The sequence below is a fragment of the Anolis carolinensis genome, chromosome 4 (genome assembly GCF_035594765.1).
Source record: "Anolis carolinensis isolate JA03-04 chromosome 4, rAnoCar3.1.pri, whole genome shotgun sequence".
Taxonomy (NCBI): domain Eukaryota; kingdom Metazoa; phylum Chordata; class Lepidosauria; order Squamata; family Dactyloidae; genus Anolis; species Anolis carolinensis.
This window is the reverse complement of record NC_085844.1, coordinates 60,711,629-60,736,293: the sequence shown is the minus strand read 5'-3', so window position 1 is coordinate 60,736,293 and position 24,665 is coordinate 60,711,629. Positions and strand designations below refer to the sequence as shown.

Below are 24,665 nucleotides of genomic sequence, written 5' to 3'. Positions count from 1 at the left end.
ACTTTCATTTCATTTTTATTTTCACATTTACTTTCTTAAATTCAATATGCAATACTTTTATAGGGTTGATTTGCTAGCTTATTATTTTACATTTCGTCTTTTCTTTTTAGTTGGGTTGTCTCTTTATGCATGTGTTATAAAATGGTTCCACTTACGTGGTTTTTTTTAAAAAAAAACTTAAGTGGTTTATGCATTGTAGTAGATGTATGACAAGCTATATATTTTTCTGATATCTGGGGATCAGTGTTCTATTTTTTGTCCAGATATTTTCCAGTTATGATTGTTTTAATGCACAAACAGGGGAATTGCTTTACATTTTCATTTGTGCCTGTGCCATATTATTGGGAACATTGTGTCTTTTTTATATTTAAGAGTAATTCTAAGAATTTATTCTAGTTAGTTTTTTGGGTTTTAAAAACCCTATTGCTTTTTATCATTCGGTGCCTGAAATCTGGATGTTTTATGACAGGAACTAAAGGTGTATCAGATACTCTACTGGCAGTACTTTTGTGGCACCATTTACCTACCAGAAAAGTGGGTGAAAAATACCTTTTAAATATAAAGTATGCAAGGATTTTTCCTTTTCCTTTTCTCTTTTCATTTAAAAAATCCTTGGCTTAGCTATCTACAGAATTCTGGATTCTTATTACCAGAGGCATATGGCAACTCAGGAACTTCAATGAGTAGCCTACTGCTTGAAGTGGTCAGAAAGTTTTAAAGTCTTCTATCAGCAGTCGATAGTAGACATCCTTCCACTTTGGCAACTTGCAAGATTGGTTGGGGACAAACATTTTAATGTGACAATACTGTGGGTTTCCATAACCTTAACACATTGTTTAACACCATCTATGCCAGTTTGTTTACACTAACAGGAAACAGCTCACCAGACACTTTTACCAGAAAATGCTTCGATTAAATTGGGGAGCAGCTGTGCTTATACAATACCCTTCACAGTTCCCTTCCCAGTCTATATTGATTCGTAACATTACTTTCCACATTGATGTAATATTAAAGGTTTAGGTAAATTACACCACATTTCTTTCTTGCCAGGAACCAGTCATTTACATGAAGTCAGTTCTTTTTATTTAACAACTTTTAGTGCCTTTGAGGAAGACTATTGTTCAAAAGCTGCAAAGGAATTTTCTCATTTTAAACGCAATTCAGTTCCTGGAAATATATTACTTTATTTCAATGATTCCTGTGCTGTAGTTCAGAATTAAAGGTCTTTCAAAATGGCCTAAATACAAAAAGGGTCTACAGTTGACCACCTGCATGTGGAAAAGCAACAAATTGGGTTACCAGTTTCACAGTGTTCAAAACTTTTCCAGAAGATTCCTTTTGTTATATAAATTGTTGGATCATCATCTGGAGCATCCCACATGTGTTATATTAGAATAAACCAGAGAGAGAGAACGGATCCATATTCAGCTCTTTTTGGATGATTCACTGTACAATAGCCCCGTTTAGATGTTATGACACCTTCTTGAATGTGGGAGCAAGCAAAAGCCTAAACGTCTTTCCCTCTGTCTTTACTTCTCCTCACATGGATAGTGAAATGCCTCAAGAGAAGTTCCTGTTTACACAAAAGTTTTCCACACAAACAATACATATAGTTTTTAGACATCTTGCACACACGGAGAAGCACCACATGAACAGGAACATTTCTTTTTCAAATATGTCACTTTCTGGCAGGAAACATGTTTGGAGAGGGTGTGATATTTGTGCATGAAGCATGGTCCAGTTTCATGTGTTAAAAAAGGCAGATAATTTTTGCAAGGATGGGAACTTTATTTCTATGGTTTCTCAACTGTAATATGAAGGCAATGACAGTTTGCTGCTTCCTGTAATCTTTTTTTATGTTGATGGAGCTCATCTTATCAAGGCTGGTAATTCTGATCCTGAGGCAGAATAGATACATTTGTGATTTAAACTATTATTGGTTGTAAACCATCATGTAATGGTGAGGAGGGAGAATGTAATGAGCTCATTACGTTTTATATCATATTTGAAAAGTAGATTGCACTTCTCTTACTTGTTTCACCAGTGTCTTTTTTGTGTATGAATATCTACTGCGTTGGAGTTCTAGAATTTGAGATGGAAATCTTCACAGAAAACCTTTGCTTTGCTTCCCAGAAAAGCCACACATATAAAGGGACTTTTTGTACTTTAATGGGTAAAAATTTGGAACTTAACAACAATGCCTTAATTATATTAACAGAGAGAGAAGAGAAGAATGCATGGAGACATCAATCTTCTGTTGACAGAAGGCATCTGCAGATGGAATTCAAGGTGCCAGGTAGTTTAATTCAAATTAAGCATACGAGCTGTTCAACAGTGGAATGTTCTACCTCTTGAGTGTGGTGGAAGCTCCTTTCTTGGAAACTTTTAAACAGAGGTTGGTTGGCCATCTGTCAGTGATATTTTGTGCTTTCCCTGTATGGCAGGGGGTTGGACCAGATGGCCCATGCGGTCTCTTCCAACTCTGTTATTCTATGATTCTATGAAACGATATATTTATTTACCAGATAACTGTAAACTTCAAGCTATGAAACATTTCTGCTATTAATTTTCTCTTTGCTGCTACTTCAGGGGAGACATAAAAGAGAGAAATATCTGACTTCTGCGAAAGAATCAACATGACTATTTTGAACTCAGGTCCTAAATTAGTCAAGACCAAACTTCTTTTAGGAAGCAAATTGTTTCCAAATGAAACTGCTTAGATTCCTGTTTCTGCAGCTGAAATCCTGCTCACTTTCTCCATGCTGCCTGAATTCCTTCAGAGTCTTCTCAATTATTCAACAATCTAGATTGGGAAGGCTTTTGAAAGCCCACTCAAATAGAATAGAATAGCTTTATCATCATTGTGCGGTTTCATAATGAAATTAAAACACTACACACTACAAAACAATAGACCCATCCCTCTACACCCCCCCCCCCCACCAGCCCCCAATGGCACATCAATGTGAAACTGTGGAGTTCAGCATAGCCACAACTCTAGAATAAAAGCTCTTTCACAGTATGTTTGTCCTTGTCTTTGTCACTCTGTACCATCTGCCAGATGGTAATAATTCCAAAAAAATATCCTGGTTGAGATTGATCCCCAAGAATGCTCTGAGCTTTCTTAAGGCTGTGGACGGAGGCCAGATAGGACTTTGGGGGGGTTCATTGATTTAAGCCTTCCCGCTTCACATGATGAGGGTTGGAGGGACATATAAATAGGGCCCGCACCTCGCAATGTCCTCATTTTCCAACTTGTGCAACCCACCCTCCCATCCTCAGGATAGTGTGAGTTTAGAACTGGTCGCGTAACGGCCAGATAGGAATTTTCCTCCCCCATGTTAAATTTGGGTTTTTTTTTTACCCCACACTGTTTCTGTTAAAGGTGAAAATTGGTCACTTAAATACATTGTCTATGACATGATATTAAAAATGTACATTAGATTAGGTAGTTACCACAATATTCCCTTTGTGCGTGAATGGCCGACTCCTGGAACAATCTCTTTAGGTTCTACCTTGGTAGGCTGGGAAAAGGACCTCCCTTCAGGCAAAATGAGAGTTTCTCACTCATGTAAAACTCTGTGGTTTGGGAGGGAGCACCCCAGAATGACCTTTCTGTTAAGACTGACCAGGGCAAGCAATCCAGATAGTTTGGATTGCTCTCAGGGTTGAGGTGTTGGCCCATGGTGGTCTGTGAAGATAGACAGTGAAGTGATACCTGTCCCTCGACTATACCTATCAGGTGGATTTAACCCCAGCTTTTCTGGCTGGTTGCATACATTCAATATATATATATATATATATATATATATATATATATATATATATATATATATACTTACCATATTTATATCCCGTCTTTCTCAAACCCAAAGGAGACTCAAGGTGGCCTTATGCTCTTGTCTGCTATGGGAGGTTGCTATCCACTTTGCAGAAACTTGGCTTAGTTGTTTTGTGCGCTTTTTATTCCTGGTATGTTTGGCTTCATGAAGAGAGAGAGGGAGGGAGGCTGGAATGAGTACAGTATGAAGAAAATCATACTACTTGTCCTGGGCACGGCCCCATGTAAGCCGCCCGAGTCCCCGTTGGGGAGATGGTGGCGGGGTATAAATAAAGTTTTATTATTATTATTATACTTCTGCCTCTTCATTTTGTGCCTTGTGCTTCCTTGCTACAACTTTGTGCTTCTACCATTTTAAAGTTGATCTTTCTTTTGTTATTGTTCCATGTGAATATGCAGGGGTTTTTAAAACATTATTTGTTATTTATAAAGTACATTTTCTTATTTAAAACGTGTAACAGAAATGGTGGTGGTGGTGTTTTAGGCCCCCAAAATGAATGAATAGCATTTCGTGATAAGAGCAATTTGAGTCAAGAGCTTGATCACAAAACAAATTAAACTCTTAACTCAAGGTATCACTGTATATTAAATAACTAATTTACCCGAAAACAAATTTCTGTGTATGATGGTATGTACTCATGAAAATCATGCCTATAAGTCACTATAAGTGTTGATTGTATGGTACTCAAGATATCATTTACTGCCATTCCTATCATTCCTCACTCTTGGCTATACTGGGTAGGGTTGATAGGGGTAGCAATCCCACACCTTCTACAAAACCACACTTTGTCTTAACTCTGAAACAAGTAATCATGGCAGTTGTAGTTTGGTCAAGCAGAAGCAGTCTTTTTTTTTTAATGATAAACCAGAAATATGTTTTTATTATCTGACAACAACATTGAGTTCAAGCAAGGCAATAATACAATAATGTTGTTATTTTTTTAAAAATGATTCTATGGTGTTGAAACACCTGACACAAAATATATGTATTCACACAGATAAAATAAGGCACAATATTTAACTAGTTAGTGCTTTGCAAAGCTTGCAAGCCCACAATACCACAAAAAGAAATAAAAGCTAGGTTTATCATTTCTGAATAATTTAAAATAATTTAAAAAAGCAGAAGCAGTCTTTAGTGGACACAGCTACAGCCCTTGTAAACTACAATTTCCACAATTCCTTAGCTTTGAGCCATGGCAGTTTACGCCAGTTTAAGCCTCCCATTCACTTTTCTTCTCACACCATTGATGCAAATGAGGAGCCCTGAAAACTAGGCACATCCCTAAGTGTGACTGATTGCTCAGAGTAATTACATAGAAGCTCCAGATTTAATTTCAGTAAAGAAATTATGTTCGGAGTGTTACAGCATTCTGCCAACCAATGCATTTCTTATTGTGAAAGACAAATACAGTATAATATTTGGAGGATGGAATGTATTTTCTGCCAAATACACAGGTGGATGAGTGGCTTTCTTTCTTCCAAGGAGATCTATGCTTGTGTGAACCATCTGGTTTTGCTTTAATTCTTATCCCTGCTGTGTTTTATTTGTACTATGGCCAATTTATTGTGGTGGTATTGTAGTGATTTCAACTAGGGCTGTGGTTAAGAGGTCTGTGCCCAGTGAGCATCTGCTAACCCAGATCAGCCAGGACAGAGAAACAAACTGCCCAGACAAAGCCACAAAGGTTTATTACAATTTGTCCAAAAAGGATGCAAGTACAAGCAATTTGCCTCAAAAGATACAAGCATAAACTCGCAGAGAAATACATGACATTTTATATATTTCTGACAGCTATTCAGACTTCCTGTTCCCTTCCCTGATTGGCTGAAAAAGAGGCATGTTAGGATCTGTGCCCGCAATGGCTGGGTGCTCCCTTGACATCACAGCCTGCACGAGGAGATTCACATGGAGGGAAGAATGACAGCTGGTGTTTGGTTAGTTCAAAGAGCCAGTCCATTGCAGGGATCCCCCTGGGAGGGCAGAGTCCAGGAGGGAGTGATGGTGTGGATATGCTGATGAGTCCCCGATTAACTCAAGTGTCTGGTTGCATGTGAGAAAAAGCCACAAAAGACAAAAGTGGGGATTTCAGATAATCAAGGGTTTGGCTGCCAGCATAGAGAGTTAATGAGCCCCTGCTTCTGTGGGAGTGGCAAATTCACAACCTTAAGTTAAAAGGACAAACATCCTGAGCTTATTTTGTTGACAGAGAGGATCTTCTGTCTACATATACACACAAAGATTCTGATAGCTATCTGGCTTGGGAAATAGCTGGAGGGATCCTGGCCGTCATCTCCTTCCCCAGTGAATATGTAAACTGGGGGCACAGAAAGGTGGCTGTCATCAAAAGATATTTTGTTACATGCATTTGATATAGTTTATACAGTTTATACTTTTAGGGACTGACACAGTACAGAAAAGATACAAATTATGCAGAAGTAATCAAATCGATACATTTTATTAAAGGGGTAGCTATGAGATCTGTTCTGGAACCTCTAGCAATTCAGCATTTTGCAACTTAGGGTCTGCGGAAAACATTTTAATAAAAAAAAAAGGAAAAAATCATACTATTTGCTTGGAGTCTCTTGATGGACTATAAATCTTTTTTGGGTGTGTGTGAGCCATGGTTCAACAACAGTATTCTAAAATATGTACACACACAAAGGCTGAATGTACAGTATCTGTCATGGAGGGATGATCTATAGCGTTATGCCTCTCACAGCAATTAAGTTTACTGTGATTTTCTGCACAGGGTTATTGCAAAATAGCATCTGGTCTTAGTCTCTACAAGGAAGTGGAGGAGTACCGAGATAAGCATGACATGGAGAAGACATCAAGAGGATGCTAATTTTCAATGCTCTTTATAAGATAAACATAGATTGCCCCATACCTTTCCTAAGTGCAACCTGAGAGCTTCCAATTATACTTGAGAGGCATTTGATGATGGTCTGAAGGGCGAAAGATGTGTCTCTACACTGCCCTGGACCAAAACATTCCACTTCATATCACCAATTGTATATGCATAAGACTCACACAGGGCTGGTAGTTCATGTAAACCAGTGGTTCTCAACCTGTGGGTCCTCAGGCGTTTTGGCCTACAACTCCCAGAAATCCCAGGCAGTTTACCTGCTATTAGGATTTCTGGGAGTTGAAGGCCAAAATATCTGGGGACTCACAGGTTGAGAACCACTGATGTAAACCAATATAATCAAGATGGAAACACCAATGTGTTTTTCAGGTACGTTTTTTCCAGAAATTTCCTGAATGTCTGGTTGCAGTGCAGGAATTGAAACAGAAGAACAAACACTTGCACTCTTGATGCATCTTTGGTAACTCTAGATGATTACATATTACTATTCCCTATGTTGCTTACGTGGAGCTTACCCAATGCAAATGCAAATCAGAGCAATAGAAATCAGTATGCAGTTTGGAGACATCAGCAAGCTTGGACTATAGAAGACAGATCTACTTAGAAAGCATATGTTTCACCCTTCAAAGCCATCCTCTGATGTTCCATCAGGTATCATTAGGAGCTTACAAGCTGCATTCAGAAAAGTTGAATAAAGGACAATCTACATCTTATGATGCTGCCATGGAGAGAGCTGTAAGCAGCATCTGTTTGAAACCAATATAGACCACTTAATGAGCTAACATAGCATTCAGAAGCTGCATACCTAACTTACAGCTTGGCCAGTAAAAAGAAAATATTTCAGCAGCATGTTCAAAGATGTGTTTAATTTTGGGACTATGAGAGAAATAATATTAACTGTTCTGATAACACGATGAAGGCTACAATTGTAAACACATACTGGCAATGCCTGATGATTTAAATAGGATCAGAACAGTTAACACTAAGCTGTAATCCTCTTAGGCTAAGTTTTCAAAGAGAGCTTTAAAAGTTAAAATTGGCTTCATTTTGTACACTGAAAACTAGAGGCTTTATATGGCTGCAATCCAGTGCAAAGCTAACTGGACTAAGCTGCATATAGCTAGATGATATGAGGCATTGATTATGACATGTCCATTATGATTTGTTTTAGGTTAAGCAGAACAGAAAAATGCATTACTGTATTTCACTGTATAATAGTTTCATTCCCTCTTTTGGGGGGAAAAGGAGTGTGTGACAATTATACAGTGAAAAAAGCCCCCCTTCAGTGGCTTTTTTCACTATGTAATAGTCTCTTTGAGGGTGTAGTTGTCAGGTGTGTTACGGTTTGATGATGCATGCAGACAAGCTGAAGATTAGCCCTTTGTATATTCAAAAATGAGCAACACAAGTAGAAGAAATGCAAAACTGAAATTTCATTCTTGTGCAGCAGGGTTAATGAAAAACAGCAACTTCAATGCAATCTTTCTAGTAATTATACAGTCACAGTTTCTTTGCTGTATCAAACTCACATATGGTCCTAGCATTTCATTAATGCTATATTTTCCATCAGAAAATATATCTTCTTCCAATCTTTATTTCTGGTTCATGGATATGAGCATGGAATACAAACTTGCCAGCATCAAATAGGCTGCAACCTAGGAGCTTATACCGAGTAAACTCAGAAGCAAACTTTCAGTAAGCTTAAAAACATACAACAAACACTTCCCAGTTATATTCCTTCGGGAGTGAGCCAAAATTGCTGACCCTAATTTCTAAGCTTGTGGGCTGTATCTAAACAGGGTGAGTCTTTTTCTCTTTTTCACACCTGGTAGTGATCCCACCAGAACGTATCCATGTACCTTAATAAGGTGGGTGAACTTGCCCTCAAAGCATAGCTTGGAAAGGAAAGGCGAGTGGGTGGGTGAGTTCCCCTTGGAACTACAAAGCCATGTGGGTGGATGAAGTGTCACTCACTCATGTGGCTGCCTGGCTGCCAAAGTGGCAACTCTGCCACCCCCTGCCTTCTTTTCATGACACTGTGGGGCTTGACTCAGGTGGGAGTTTAGTCAAGCCCTGTTGTGCCAAGAGAGCAGTAACACCCTTAACTTACTGATCCAAGTGAGTGAACTAAGGATGTGACTTTTATATGGGCAAGAGCAAAATATTGATTTTGCTTTTCCCAAAAGGGTGGCGCGACTATTATGTGATGAAATACAGTATTTGTCTGAGTAACCCTGCATGGAAGTGCTGTTTACAATTCCCATAATCTCTACTCAACTGGAGGGCACAGACTGGAGAAGACTATGAGAACAGGGGTATTGTCGAAATACTATCTATCTATCTAGCTGTCTATATAAAAAATAGAATGTAAGGACCTAGGTATCTACTGTGATCCATCTGAGTTCCCTGATTGAGACTAACAGCTTTTTGCTTTTTCCTGTCCCAGAAACCATTGGTTCCTCAGTTCTTGTTCCATTCAATTACCAGAACAATTAAATAATTAAAATGGGTCTTTGTTTTCTTCTTCTCGACTACATACTTTCTTTTTTCTATCATGCATGTTAAACCAGGCCAGAGAGACTGGTGTGTGCGTGTGTTTTAATGTCTGTATATGTGTAGAATATTGTAATTGTTATATAAAAACAGATGCTAAAAGGAGAAGCCAGTAGTAGTCTGGATATGGCTTCTTTGTTTAATCTCCTCTTACTTTTAATTCATATTAAATGGGCATTCAATCAGATTGTCCAAGTTTAAATTCTTCTGAGTTTCCTTTCCTTGAATCAAGAACTGTTTGGAAAATTAAGACATTATTTAAGGTAAGTTATGATTCCAGTATTCACACATGTTTTTCTTATTTTATATTATGTTTCCCATTATTTAATCAGAAGGGGAGGGAATATTTTTCTAGACTATTGAGGAACTATGTCATTGTGAAGCCCTATCTTGAAATTTATTCCCCAATGAATAAATTAGTCTTTAAGGTGTTACTATTCTCATTTTTTCACTTTCAGATATGCAGTATATTCCTCAGAATGAATGGGACTAACTGATTGGGTGCTGATCACTGGAGTATGCATTAAACCTTCCTTTCCATTTGCTAGATTTTGATGTTTGCCACCTGAGTGATGGATTGGAAGTGCAATTTAAATGTGTGTTGACTTTGCAAATTGATACTGACAGAAACCTCTATTTTTGAGGATCACTTATCAGGTATCCCACATGGAAGTCTTCACTCTATTGTTTCAACCCTGATCACTCCATCAGCCATCTGTTATGGCTGCTGTTGCAACTGCAGCTTCCTGCCTTCCGCCTTTTCTTTAATACCAGGACATGTCTTACAAGTTAATATCCACCTGATGTGGCCAGACAGGGCAGATGCAGTCGCAGGTGCAAACACGGCCAAGCATGAGTCCAGATGGCTCTTGTTCATTAAATCAAGCAAAGTAATAGGAATACATATGAAGGCCTCCAAGAAACTAATAAGCTGCCTTCCAAGGGAAGCATCAACTTCAGAGCTGATGCTTGTGATGATTCTAAAGAGGCAATCAGCTTTGAATGGAGGGTGAAAGCTGAGCTGATCAAGATTGCTTGGCATTGGGCAAAGTGATAAAACTGATAATGGGAACTGCCAAGAGGACAGATAAAATCAAATAGTATGTCCTAAAGCAGAGTTTCCCAAACTTTACATGTTGGTGACATGTTTTTTAGACATGCATCCTTTTGCGACGTGGTAATTCAATTTTACTAGTTAAACCAACTCCTTATAAAATTTTCATACAATATATGTAGTCTATATAAAATAAAATCTTTAAATTGAGGTTTGGATCCCCCCCACCCCAATTATACTTCTTATGTTCTACAGTTGATTCTTGTTTAGTTTCCTCTATAGCAGCTCCATGTGTATAATCATAAACATTTTATTTTCATAATTAGAAACTTCCCCATTTTACTGATAATTACTGCAACTCAATCAACAATTTTTTGCAGATTATAAAAGTTGTAGCAATACTTACACTTGAATAGCACCAGCATTCCACTTCTATAGTGATTACATCTCTTTGGAGGATTTTAAACAGAGACTGGATGGCTATCCAGGGGTGCTTTGATTGTATGTTGCTGCCTGGCTGTAGATCAACGCCCTATGGCAGTGCTTCTCAACCTGTGTGTCCCCAGGTGTTTTGGCCTTCAACTCCCAGAAATCCAATCAGCTGGTAAACTGGCTGGGATTTCTGGGAGTTGTAGGCCAAAACACCTGGGGACTCACAGGTTGAGAAGCACTGCCCTATGGGTATCTCTTCCAATGGTGTCTCTTTCCCTGGGGATTCTTGAACTGAGGCTGGACGACTGTTTCGCCTTAGGGTCACTATAAGTCAGAAACAGCTTGAAGGCATACAGCAACAACAGATGAAGCACATTAACATTATTTGAAATAAATCAGTGAGCCCTAGGGGCTTTAATAAACAGTCACATTTTACTGGATGCCTGGCCATGTCCCAGAGCATTCTCTTCTGATGTTTCACCCACATCTATGGTAGGCATCCTCAGAGGTTGTGACATCTGTTGGAAACTAGACTTCATGTTTTAACTTGACATATAAATGAAACTAGTTGGAGGGTATTATAGTGTGAAATCTCTCTCACACATCCACATCCTCAGACAGTATATTGACCTTACTGGTGGGTCACAGAGAAGAGTCCTCATACCAGACCTCAATCTTCAGGCAGGTACTTACAGGGAGACGTGCTTTTTATATCCAGTATCAAGGTGCCAAGCTGTTTAGGGCTTTAAATGTCATCACAAGCACCTTAAATTCAGACTTGAAGATTATTGACAGCTGGTCCAGACTGGCAACTAAGTAAATGTCTTTTATGTAGGTTGACGTTTACAAAACCATTTCATTAAGCAAAGTATATCATGTTCTCTTGGAGCCTGAATCTTGTTCTAAAGAAAGGACACATAAGTCAGTATCTGAAATCTTATCCACATTGTAATTTTGGAGAAAAATAAACTTTTCTCAAGGACAGGAATCTTCTTTCATTCTCAATTTATCTCACTAACCAAATAGAGTAGGGGAAGAGGGGGTGCGGGAGAAAAGCCTGTTCATCAACCGTTCCAGTATGTTTTGCTTAACAGTCCCTCTGAGTTTACAGCGTGCCTCTTTGAACAAATGCTGCTGCTGACGTTTTGATTGTACATTCCTTTAGAGGATAGCATTTGCTTGGATCTCTGTTCGAATTTGGTTTCCAAACATCTTGCTGCTTTAGCGAGCTCACCCAACTGCAGCGATGTCAAAGAAGCAATTTGAAAACATAGTCTTTTCATGAGTATAATCATTGGTATGCAGGAGGCATAACAAAATATCCATGTTTTCCAAGGAAGTGAGAGCGTTGGATGAGGCAGGTGCCAAATAGGAGGGGCTAACTGACCAAATTGTACTGTGTTGCGTGGAAAGAGTGGACAGTTGGATCCATGATATATGACGTTTTTATTTTTACAGCATTGTCTGCCTCTGGAGCTTAGGAAGGTCTGTGGTATGTGTATATATCAATTCACAGACTTTCAATCCTGCATTCCAAGCAGCTTGCATTGGCAGCAACACAAAGTACATACTTATTAGCGATATAAATCAAGAATTCCAGCTCCTGAATAATAATTAATTTGAGATCTATCACCAGGAAGAGACAGAACAGGATCCAGCTTTAAGAACAGTGGCAGCGGTCCCTTAGCAACTGTTTTTCCCCCTCCTAGATTTTCTCTTTCAAAAAAAGTTCAGGGTAGAGAGGAGGGTGTTTGGAGAGTGGAAGCAAATTCATTGCAAGCCAGGGAAAGATATTATTTCTGGTGCAACTGGATATTAGAAAGCTTCCAGAACCATTTTGCAAGACAGGCTAACACATTTGTCATGAAGTCCATAGGGTGTGTAGCACATTTCCATCTCTCCCACAAGATGATGATGGATTGAATACTGCAGGTGAAAAACTTGAACATTTCGACTACAACACTATGACTTTAGATATTTGGGGTTTGAAATGTCTCTTGGCAAGACTGATCTAAGATTAATGGAGTTACACAGGTCCAAAGACATCCCTTGTTATTACCACCCTCACCCTCTTTTTATGCAAACTCAGTTTCCATGCCAAGTGAGAAAGTCTTTCTTTGCTGTAGTGTGTCTCTGAACCAAGTGGAGGGTTTCAGTGATCAGAACTGAGCCTACATTATGACTTTCTTGGTGCCAGGAAGAGAAATTGTGCTGGCAGTTTGTTGACAGGTGATGAGCAAGGTACCTTTATTTATAACATGATGCAGCACAGTAGGAGGTGACACTGTGATTGACTTACAGCAACTGCAAGGTCAGAAGTCTGATATGCTCAGGAAATAGCAGCCCTCCAACATATTTCCTTACATTGTGATGAATCAGGAATACATAAAAGGTTAAGCAGGGCAAAGACAGTAGCTTGGCTTATCTGAAGTAGGCACAAAACTACAAACAGCTACTTTGCACTTCCCAAGACACTGGCTGAGATGGTGGGAACAATAACGCACTCTGAAACTATGCACTTTTCTCTTGAAATATCTCTGAACTCTTCAACAAGCATAAAAGTCAATTGACACTAGTGAGCTCTGTAAGATGAGAAGAATGAAAGGAACTAAATGAAATATATATCTTAATCTTCAACATACCTATTTGGGAGGCATGAAGTCGGGTTGTGCTTTGAGTTTCTTGGGACAAGAGAGAGAGAGAGAGAGAGAGAGAGAGAGAGAGAGAGAGAGAGAGAGAGAGCGAGCGAGCAAATATGCTTTCCTTTGGGGGAACAGTACCGCTTCAAAATGCAAATGAGAATTCATGTAATATGCCTGACTACTACAGCTTCATCAAAAAATACCCTGCCAATGGAGCACTAGCTTGAGAGAGATAATGTACTTTGCTTTGCATTTTGTAACTGATATGATAGTTTACAAGAATATGATCACAATCCTGTATGCCGAATTCTTCCAACTGCCAAGGCTTTTGTAACTGTATTTTTCGAACTATAACTCCTGCAAGCACGAGATTCTCCAACTTGTAATCCAAAAACGAACATTTTCAAATCTTGTTTCAAATGCACAATTCCTAATCAATATCCTATATTTAAAACTATTTCTATTTATTTACGCTATTTCTATCCCGCCTTTCTCTACCCCACAGGAGACTCAAGGTGGCTTTACATGTCGGCAGCTATTCGATGCCATAAGAACAATACAAAATTAAAATATAGATATATTCTTGTCCAATCATTCTTAAAAATCTTGAGGAAAGGGGTTTGCATGAATATTTAGGGATATTCTTCCATTAATGAACCATAATGAAAACTGGGAAGCTTTGTTTTTTTGTTTTTTTGTTTTTTTGTTTTTACAAAATGTAATTGAAATCAAATCTTTGTTTTTCTCAAAGACTCATTTACTCACTTAAGTGATCCCTCATAGTCTGAGGAAGATGGCCCTCCAAGTGTAGTGTCTTGGTGGTGGATGCAGAGGTGGCTGTAGAGACCTATTCTTGACCCGCATGTTCTTTCACAGTGAGAACATAGGTTTCCAGGTAGAAGGTGGTCCCAGTCAGGGTTGGCTTGATGCTCCTTCCTCTTGGCACATTTCTCCCTTAAGCCCTCCACTCATGCCTCTTTGAATTCTGCAGCACTGCTGGTCACAGCTGACCTCCATTTAGAGTACTCAAGGGCCAGGGCTTCCCAGTTCTCAATGTCTATGCCACAGTTTTTAAGGTTACCATTAAGCACATTTTTAAATCTCTTTTCCTGTCCACCAACATTACATTTCCAGTTCTTGAGTTGGGAGTATAGTAACTGCTATGGGAGACTGTGATCGGGCATTCAGACAACGTGGCCAGTCCAGCATTGCCTCAGTGCTGGTGGTCTTTTCTTCTTCCAGCATGCTGACATTTGTCCACCTGTCTTCCCAAGAGATTTTCAGGATTTTTTGAAGGCAACACTGATGGAATTGTTCCAGGAGTTGAGTGTGATATCTCTAGGCAGTCCACGTTTCGCAGGTGTATAGCAGGGTTGGGAGGACAATAGCTTCATAAAGAAGCACCTTGGTATCTCTACAGATGTCCCAATCCTCAAATACTCTCTGCTTCATTCAGAGAAATGCTGCACTCACAGAGCTCAGTCGGTGTTGTATTTCATTGTCAATGTTAACTATTGTGGAGAGCTGGCTGGCAAAGTAGCGTAAATGGTCAACATTTTCTAATGTTACACCATTAAGCTGTATTCCTGGCATTGCAGAGGGATTGGCTGGTGACTGCTGGAAGAGCACTTTGGTTTTCTCGTTGTTCAAGGAGAGGCCGAGCTTCTCGTATGCTTCTGCAAAGGTGTTTAGAGTGGCTTGTAGGTCTTATATTTAAAGCAACCATAGATATATTATTGTCCAATCATTCTTAGAAATCATGAGGAAAGGGGTTTGTATCAATATTTGGGCATATTCTTGCATGAATGAACCACAGTGAAAACTAGAAATCTTTGTTTTTTTGGTTTTGCAAAATGTAATTGAAATCAAATCTTTGCTTTTCTCAAAAAAGCCAAAAATCAATTGTAACTCCCTTTCTTACATGTCTTTCTAATATGATTTGACTATTATGTATGTATGTATTTTCAGCGTTTTCGTCCCACTTTTCTAGAACAAGTTCTTGGCAACAAAATGCAATACATGAAACAAGGACCAAATCACCAGAACAAAATTTAATCACCAGCTATGCAATGTGAAGGATTGTCAGGATATTTGTTCCCTTGAATGTATTTTTTCTAGGTTTTCCATTTTGGTTGTGAATAGGAGATGGCAAGTTTTCTATGCAGATACAAATGATTTGCAAATGATTATTTTAAGCATAATTGTGTGTTTCCCTCCCAATCCTGGACAGTTTAGTCCTAATCTTTGTCAACAGAAACAGTCATGTGCTTCCCTTAATAAATCAAGGAGTTGTTTTATCAAAATGGCAATCAAATAACGTAACAGAACTCCCAATTAAGCAATTAAATAAAGCCAAGATGTACCTGACCTGTCAATGGGAAACAGGTAGGAAATTGTATGTCAAAATATGTTTAATAGCAACTTTCTCAGACTACAACTACAGTAGAGGCTCACTTATCCAAGCCTCACTTATCCAAGCCTCTGGATTATCCAAGCCATTTTTTGTAGTCAAAGTTTTCAATATATCGTGATATTTTGGTGCTAAATTCGTAAATACAGTAATTACAACATAGCATTACTGCGTACTGAACTACTTTTTCTGTCAAATTTGTCATATAACATGATGTTTTGATGCTTAATTTGTAAAATCATAACCTAATTTTACGTTTAATAGGTTTTTCCTTAATCCCTCCTTATTATCCAAGATATTCGCTTATCCAAGCTTCTGCAAGCCTGTTTAGCTTGGATAAGTGAGACTCTACTGTACATCCAACACTACTTGTCACATCATGCTCTTGCAAATGCAAGTAAAACAACAGCAACAACAGCCACCAAGCATGTATATTTCAAAAGAGGTGCTTATTTTACACAGCTGGTTACTTGCGTTGCCATGTATCAGCTCATTTACAAAATTGGATTCCATCAGCAGAAACAAATTGGGGTTGGGAGTTGGGATAATAGCAGGAGATGATGCAAAATGGTGCCAGAGCAAGGATTTGGGCAGATTGTAGTGCCACTGAGAGGACTTGTGGGGATCTCGGGAATTGTTACTAAGCAACAAGAATATTATTTAGTGGGACAATGAAACCCAGTTAAATGCATGTTTTTCTGAAATATTATGAAGGACATATAAATAACATTTGAAGTACATAAGACAGCTTTACAAGAGAGAGACATGAAAAGACAACCTTTAAAAACATGCTGCTGTAAATATTATGTTATTGTGCATTTACCAACAGAGTTCACTGGGTCTTTTTCCAGAATTTTGTTAAGCAAAATAAATCTGAAACAATGAAATAACATGAAAGAGGTCTTCGATTCAAGATGCGTATGATCTAAATGTCAGCTCAAGAAGATAATACATAAAGGAAGAGTCATTTGAGGGCTTTGGCAGGAAAACAAAATGGCAGGCTCTTGAAGGTAAAATGTATTTAGGGAAGGCGGGAGACAAAGAGTACTTTTCAAAGAAGAAAGCTCCAACAGAAGATCCTACTTTCCTTAATTATGAAAGTGGAACAAAGGGCTTGCAGCATCGTTTAGATCAGATCATGAAATGTGTGCATGTTTTGACTGGCAACTCCCATCATGTGTGGAAAGAAATACAGTAGAGTTTCACTTATCCAAGCTAAACGGGCCGGCAGAAGCTTGGATAAGCAAATATCTTTGATAATGAGGGATAAAGGAAAAGCCTATTAAATATCAAATTAGGTTATGATTTTACAAATTAAGCACCAGAACACCATGTTATAAACAAACTTGACAGAAAAAGTAGTTCAATACGCAGTAATGTTATGTTGTAATTACTGTATTTACGAATTTAGCAGCAAAATATCATGATATATTGAAAACATCAACTACAAAAATGGCTTGGATAATCCAGAGGCTTGGATAATCCAGAGGCTTGGATAAGTGAGACTCTACTGTACATAAATATACCCCCACCCCCACCTGCCCTCTTATTAGCTGGGGTTAGGGACACAGGATTTTCACAAAAGTGAAAAACCATGAATAAAAATTGCTATTTTTTAACTTGATATAACATCCCTAGGAATATTTAGTTTCTCCAACACACTACTGAAGTCAACATCCACCATAGGTTGACCATAGACTTGTATTGGAGAAAGAAATGCTTTCAAGAAAGTTCTAATTCCTAAAGCATAACAGAAGTTGACCATAGAGTTATACTGGAAGACCCAGATATTTCTAGAGAAACCAATTTTATCAAATCTGTGAATAATCAAATCAAACCCACAAATGTGGAGGTCTGACTGTATGTAGGGAATAGGTTACTTTGACAGATTTCAGGCAGAACTAGGTCCTCCTGAACCTTCTTTTGTACATGCAATCTTATTTTCCAAGAGGTGTCAGAGTACACTCATGCTGGTCAGAACTTTGATTTGTGTTTCTTTTGGGCTAAATTCCCCTGAATTCACTAGCTATCATGGACATTGTAATCCAAAAAGTAACTTTTTCAAGCTTTGATCATTTTCAGGTAGGTTGCTGTTCTCTTGCCCATCCTAGGCAGACTCACAAAATGACACGCAAACATTTTCTGGTCTTCTAATCAGTAGTGGCTAAATGGCTTTCATATCAATAAGGCAGTGAATCTGCCTTTGCTTTAGTCCGGTGATTCTCAGCCTGGGGTCCCCAGATGTTTTTGGCCTACAACTCCCAGAAATCCCAGTCAGTTTACCAGCTGTTAGGATTTCTGGGAGTTGAAGGCCAAAAACATCTGGGGACCCCAGGCTGAGAACCACTGCTTTACCCAAAACTTTTCTGGAGCTATCCAAAGTGCTGAGCCCTTACCACAAGATAAGGTTAGGAAAAACAATAACTTTTAATATTCTGGGCTGATATCTGATTATTGACCCATCACCATGGAAGCTACCTGTGAACCATTGGCTCAGGGAAACAGACCACTGGTTGTATCTTTGAGTTATCCATAGGCACAATAGTGACTGATGGCTTCTATACCAGTGGTCAATGTGTCGGCTCACTACAGCCACTCCTGAATGAATACACGAGACTCGCTGTGTTGTCACCAGAAACCTTACTGCAGGACACATTGACATGAAAAAGCCAAGAATGGGAGGTGTTGGCCAGCATTCCTTTATATACCCTTCCCCCTTATTTGAAGATACATTTCCCGCCCAACAAAACTCCGCAAAGTTTCCCTGCCAAGTCCAGCAGCCATTTCTTCTCAGGATCCCGGGATGCAGGTGTCCTATCGGTTCACAATGTCAGTGACCCTGAAACTCAGCACCATATCCAGGCTCTAGTAGCAGGGTTCTGACACAATGAATGTAAGAAATGGGATGATGTGGCCAGGCAACGATTATAGAGAGAGGAAAAGTGACTGCAGAAGAGAATGCAAGTGGTCCATATTTATTCATCCTTATTTTCTTCTTTTCCCTGCAATTGAAGTATCCAGTATATCTCGTTCATATAGTGAAATATAACTTGATTAACATCAATCATTTGGTGATTGTTAACTCCCTCCTGCAGGTTATCACCTAAACTTAATTTTGTGGGTTTTAAAACAACAGCTAACGATAGTTAATCTTCTAAACTTAACAAAACCTATTAGTATCTTTGTGACTGAATATAAACAAACCCAACTTCTGGCACAACTTTAATGTGGCTGAATGTAATTATTTTTCACTTAGCCATAAAATTGTTTTAATTGCTTTAAAGTAAACAACTATGTTGCTCCCTCCTTTTTGGCAATATTTCTTCTCGTAGTGTTAAATTTAGACTAATACACTGCTTTTTCTATTTGACATTTTATTAAAGAGATGTCAGGATACATCTATAAAGTGCAGGCTGTGTAGCCATGGAAGTAATAAAGAGTAATTTGCAACCAGAGGGTGATTTTTTTAATAGAAAAATAGTGTGCATAACAAAGGCATTGAATGATAAACCAGCAACAGGTTTGCTTGGAAGCAGTAAAACAGCTTCATACATTGCTATACCATATCACAACTTATATTTAATCTATTTGGTACACAACATTGTAGAATATTAAGTTAATATTATCTTCAAGGCAGATATGGAGCACTTACAAACCGTTATACTTTCTGGGGTTACCCAAAGTACAGCTTTTGAATATGAGTTACTGATCAGTACTTTTTAGAGTTTCTGTAATTATCCCATTAAAAACTGCAGTTCCTACATTCATTTCCTGAGAACTAACTGCGATTTCCTGCTTCTTGGCAGGGGGTTGGACTGGATGGCTCAAGAGGTCTCTTCCAACTCTATGATTCTAGGGTGCATCCACACTATAGAATGAATGCAGTTTGATACCATTTTAACTGACATAGCTCAATGTTATAGAATCCTGGGGTCTGTAGTTTGGTTAGGCAGCAGCACTCTTTGGCAAAGGAGGATAAAGCCCTACAAGTCCCGTAATTCTATTACATTGAGCCATGGCAGTTAAAGTGGTGTCAAACTGCATTCTATAGTGTACATGTACCCACAGTCAAACTGGAATGAAGCAATTATACACTCGCTGTATGTCAACTTTTAACAAGAGATAGATCAACCTGTCAGTTTTATTTCTCCCACATCAAAATTATGTTAAGTTCTGGTTTCATCATAATTCTTTCCAGAGTATAAGTCCCAGCAGTTCTGGATAGTATATCTAATGGTGAAGAATGCTGGGTTATGCAGCAAACCAACATCTGGAGGTTTGCCTCATTCCCATGCCTGCTTTGACATCTTCTTGTCAAGAATATTAATTCTTTCTGTAGATGTTGATGTCTGTGATGTTTTGCTGTTGCTCAATTCTAGGAGCCAGCCAAAGTTCAGCACTTTTAAGTCTTACTGATCTCAGTGTGTAATATTTAATCATACACCTCACCCTCATGATAAAATCAATGGCACTCCAAAGTGCTTAATTTTCAGCTGGATTGTTTCTTTCACGACTCTGTAATGCATCTTCTCGCACACAAGGACAGGAGGTACTTCCAAACTGCTCCTAATCCTATGAATTTTAAAAAAAAACCATTGTGCAATTGTTTCCTCATAAAAGATATTTTAGTGGTGATTATGGGAAAAGAAACAAAAGACATGAGGGGAAAACATAGGAGGATTAGAAATGGAAAAATAAAAAAATCTGAGTACTGCTTCCAAGAGAGAATATAAAAATATATGTAGAGATGATTTCTCCTTAAGTATCATCCAGAAGTAACACAGTGTAACTTCTTTTTCACCAATGAGTTTTGATACTGCCAAGTATAAAGCTACTGGTTTTCCACCCCCAGGGAAAGACCAGGTAGTTTTCACCCTACAGAAACATGACATTGAAAAAGAGGAAAGTGATTATGACTAAGGTTATGAATGTATTTGATGAATTCATTCTCCAAGTTTCCTCAGAAAACTGACTGAGCTCCTTCATCAGGAGATCAAGCTATGATTACCTACATCTGTTGTAGGTACATCTCTTAATGCAAATCCCCAAAGACCACCTTAGCAGCTAGCTATGTCTCCTGATGTGACTCACCAAAACCCACACTCCCACCTTAGATGTTGCCTCCTAAAAAATGAGAGTGCCCCATAATTCTCATTTGGATGCCAGGAAATGCCACCAACTCAGGGATTTTTGAGGTTATGGGAAGAAGAGCAGTTAGTGAATAGGCACCCACTATTTTCTGGGTAGTAAAGTGCTTTACGACAAGCATTCTCAGGAAACCTCTATGACAGTGGTTCTCAACCTGGGGTCCCCAGATGTTTTTGGCCTTCAACTCCCAGAAACCCTAACAGTTGGTAAATTGGCTGGGATTTCTGGGAATTGTAGGCCAAAAAACTCTGTGGACCCCAGGTTGAGAACCACTGCTCTGTGGGGTCCTGCTGCAATTCGAATGTCTTATTAGAGAAAAATTTCAATTTAACATGAAGTACAAAAGACAGAGCAATTCAAAAACTGTATAGCTTAATTGTTCAATGTGTGGTCATGCGAGGAAAGCAGGAATTAATTGTGCAGTGAATGAAGGAATTTTTGAGTTTTAGACAAAGCAAGTAATGTTTCAAAATCAGGTTGTTCTCCCCTCCAGATCCTGTTGAGACACATTACTCAGGATATGTAATACTTCTTGGCTCAAATGCATATTTTTTAGAAACTGCTTATATTGCCAAAAACCTTGGAATAGAATCCTACTAGCTGGCTTTGTTGTAGTTGTGTGCCTTCAAATTATTTCATATGTATAGTGACCCTAAGGGGAATCTACCATGGGTTTTTCGCGGCTGGGAAAGTATGACTTGACCAAGGTCACTCAGTCGGTTTCCATGGTTGAGCAGAGAATCAAATCCTTGTCTCCGGCGTCATAGTCAACACTTCAACCACTACACCATACTGGCTCCTACTAGCTGGCTATTGGTAGTTAAGTGCCACTTCCCCAAAGAATGGCAAAGCGATTTACTAGCAAATCTTGGCTTCTTAGTGTAGTGATTTCAGCTAGGATCACAGTTAAAGGGTTCATGTCCAGTGAGCATTCGCTAAACCAGATGAGCCAGAAACAAGCTCCCCAGGCTGAAGACAAGCCACAGAAGCTTATTACAATGCAGCCAAAAAGGATACAAGTACAAGCAATTTGCTTCAAAAGGTATAAGATAAATTCATAGAGAAATACATTGCATCTTACATAGTTCTGCCAGCTATTCAGACTTCCTGCTCCCTCCCCTGATTGGCTGAAAAAGAGGCAGGCTAGGATCTGCATCCAGATTGGCTGGGGGTTCCCTTGACATCACAGCCGGCAGAGGGAGTTTTCCAGGGTGGGAAGAATGGCAGCCAAAAGTTGGTCAGTTCAAAGTGTCCAGTTCTGTGTGCAAGAAAGGTGCAAGCCTCAGAAGACAAAGATGGTGTTTATAGATAATCAAGGACTTGGCTGTCTGCATAGAAAGTTAATGAATGCACATCTGTTATGACCCCTCTTCTGCAAAAGTTGCAAACTCTTGGCCTCAGGTTAAATGGACAAAAATCCTAAACTTATTTTGTTGTTAAAGGGGATCATCTATCTATATATATACAGTGTTTCCTCACTTATCGGAGGGGTTATGTTCCAGATCCACCTGCAATAAGTGAAAATCCTCAAAGTAGAGACGCTATTTTGATTTTAATATTTATACATTATTTTAATAGTTAGGTGGCCTTTCTCACCCTTGCAAGCCCCGGGGAGCCAGTGAAGCCTTCCCTACCAGCACTGACGGGGCCCCTTGCTCCATGCCCACCATGTTGCTCTGGCTGCCTCTGCTCCTGCACCCAGGGAAGAAGGAACACCGCTCTGCCTGGTAAGTGAGCGAGGGAGGTTGGGTGAGAGAGTGTGTGTGTGTGACAGAGTGAGAGAGTGAGGGTGGGCGGCAGGGGCATCACCTTCTACTTCTGCCGCTGCTCCAGCTGGGCCACGCTGGGAAACATGGAGGACTTGGAAAGGGGGGGCCCTCCATGAGTCCCGCACCCTTTTCCGAGTCCTCCACGTTTCCCAACGTGGCCTGGCTGGAGCGGCGGCAGAAGCAGGAGCTGCCGCCACTGCCTCCCACCCTCACTCTCTCACTCTCTCACCCAACCTCACTCGCTCGCTCACTCACTCACTGACTGAGCAGAGCAGTGTTCCTTCTTCCCTGGCTGCAGGAGCAGAAGCTGCCAGAGCAACATGGCAGGCATGAAGCAAAGGGGCAGCCCTGAGGAGGAGAAGCAGCAATGGGGTAAATACATAAATCAATAAATAATATATATTTTTCCACGAACCAGCGAGGGAGCAAAAAGTGAAGCATGAAATAGCAAGGGAACACTGTTTACACAATGGTTCTGATAGTTATCTAGCTTGGGAAATGGCTGGAGAGTTCCTGGCCACAGTCCCCTTTCCCAAGGCACAATGTAAACTGGGTCACGGAGAGGTGGCTGCCTTCAAGTTACATTTTGATGCATATATTAGAAATCTAATTTAATAGGAATTGACACATTGTACAGTATATAAAATATACAAGTTATACAAAAATCATCAAATTGATACATTTTATTATAGGGTTAGATTTGATAGAGTTTGCAGGGTATAGCAGCTGCTAGGTGCATTCCAGAGCCTCTAGCATTTTAGTATTTTACAACTCCGGAACTCCAGAAAAGATTTTAATAAAAAGGGGGGAAATCATATTATTTGCTTGTAATCTTTTGATGAACTATAAATCTTTCAGGGGGGATGTATCGTGGCTTGATAACATTAGTTTTAAAACAAAAAAGTGCCTTATTTTCCTTCGCTGTAGTGGACATTAGAAGGTCATTGGGAATTTTTCTTTTGTGTAGGTTGAGGATTTATGGGGGCGTTGCATAATTGCATTATATGCCATATGCCACAGGCTTTTTAAAAAGTTCATTTAGGTTGAAAGAAGAGGTCTTTTTTGGTCCTATTCCTAAGTCTTATTGACTGATAGGCTTAGCATTCAAGTTCTCAGCAAAGATAATTCAGGGAGTACTCATTTTCAGATCAAGTCTGCTTCAAGTCAGGTGAGAGATGAACTATAGTTTGTGTTGATTTGCTTTTTAAAAATAGTGAAAATGATTATCTAAGCTTATTCATTTTCATTACTAATATCCACATGTGATTCTGGACATCTCTGATCAGATCTTCCAATCTCCTATTTAAACACCTAAAGCAGAAATAAGGAGAGATTGAGGACTAGAGGAGTGCAGTGGTGATGTCAAGCCAGAAATGGCAGGTATAGATTGATAAGCACCACCCACACACACACATCTGAAGGGCTCTCAAACACAGTCAATGGCAGATATTTTTTTGCCAATGAAATCTGTCTCTCTCCTCTCTGAATCTTCATTCCCCTCTTATATTAATTTTTTCAGAAAAGATCATATCATTTCAGTGGTGCCTGCTGGTTTCCATGTCAGAAAGGTGAAGAATCCACTTCAGGTTTTGGCCCTAGCTTTAAACATTTCCAAAATGCTGAATCCTATCCCCCAAGTATAGCAGAAAGTACTGACACTGACAATTACATCAGGAACAGTAAAAGTAGGAACAGTAACAGCTTTTAAAGTTATCAATCTAAACCTGGAGCAGAACCAGTGCCCCACTGACCTGGAAGCTGTCAGCTGCCACAGGATGTATCGCAGAGGAAGCAAAAGTTGTGTCCAAGGTCTTCATTTTTCAAGAATCCCTGGGTTGCATTATGAGGTAACCTGGGAAAAGCAAGAGATTAAAATATATGCTACATAGCATATTGAGATTCTGCATGGTGCACTGTTTTTGGGATTTGAATACCTGCTCAACCATTGAAAC

General features: G+C 39.3%; 1 long non-coding RNA gene across 1 annotated transcript in view; it reads left to right on the top strand.

Annotated features, from left to right (window-relative positions):
* The first annotated feature begins 1,282 nt into the window (after positions 1-1,282).
* The window catches only part of LOC134298909 (uncharacterized), a 103,557-nt gene continuing 80,174 nt past the window's right edge, over positions 1,283-24,665 (top strand). Inside the window, exon 1 of the long non-coding RNA XR_010006030.1 lies at positions 1,283-2,296. This is a non-coding gene — a long non-coding RNA (uncharacterized LOC134298909). The remainder of the gene's footprint in view (positions 2,297-24,665) is intronic.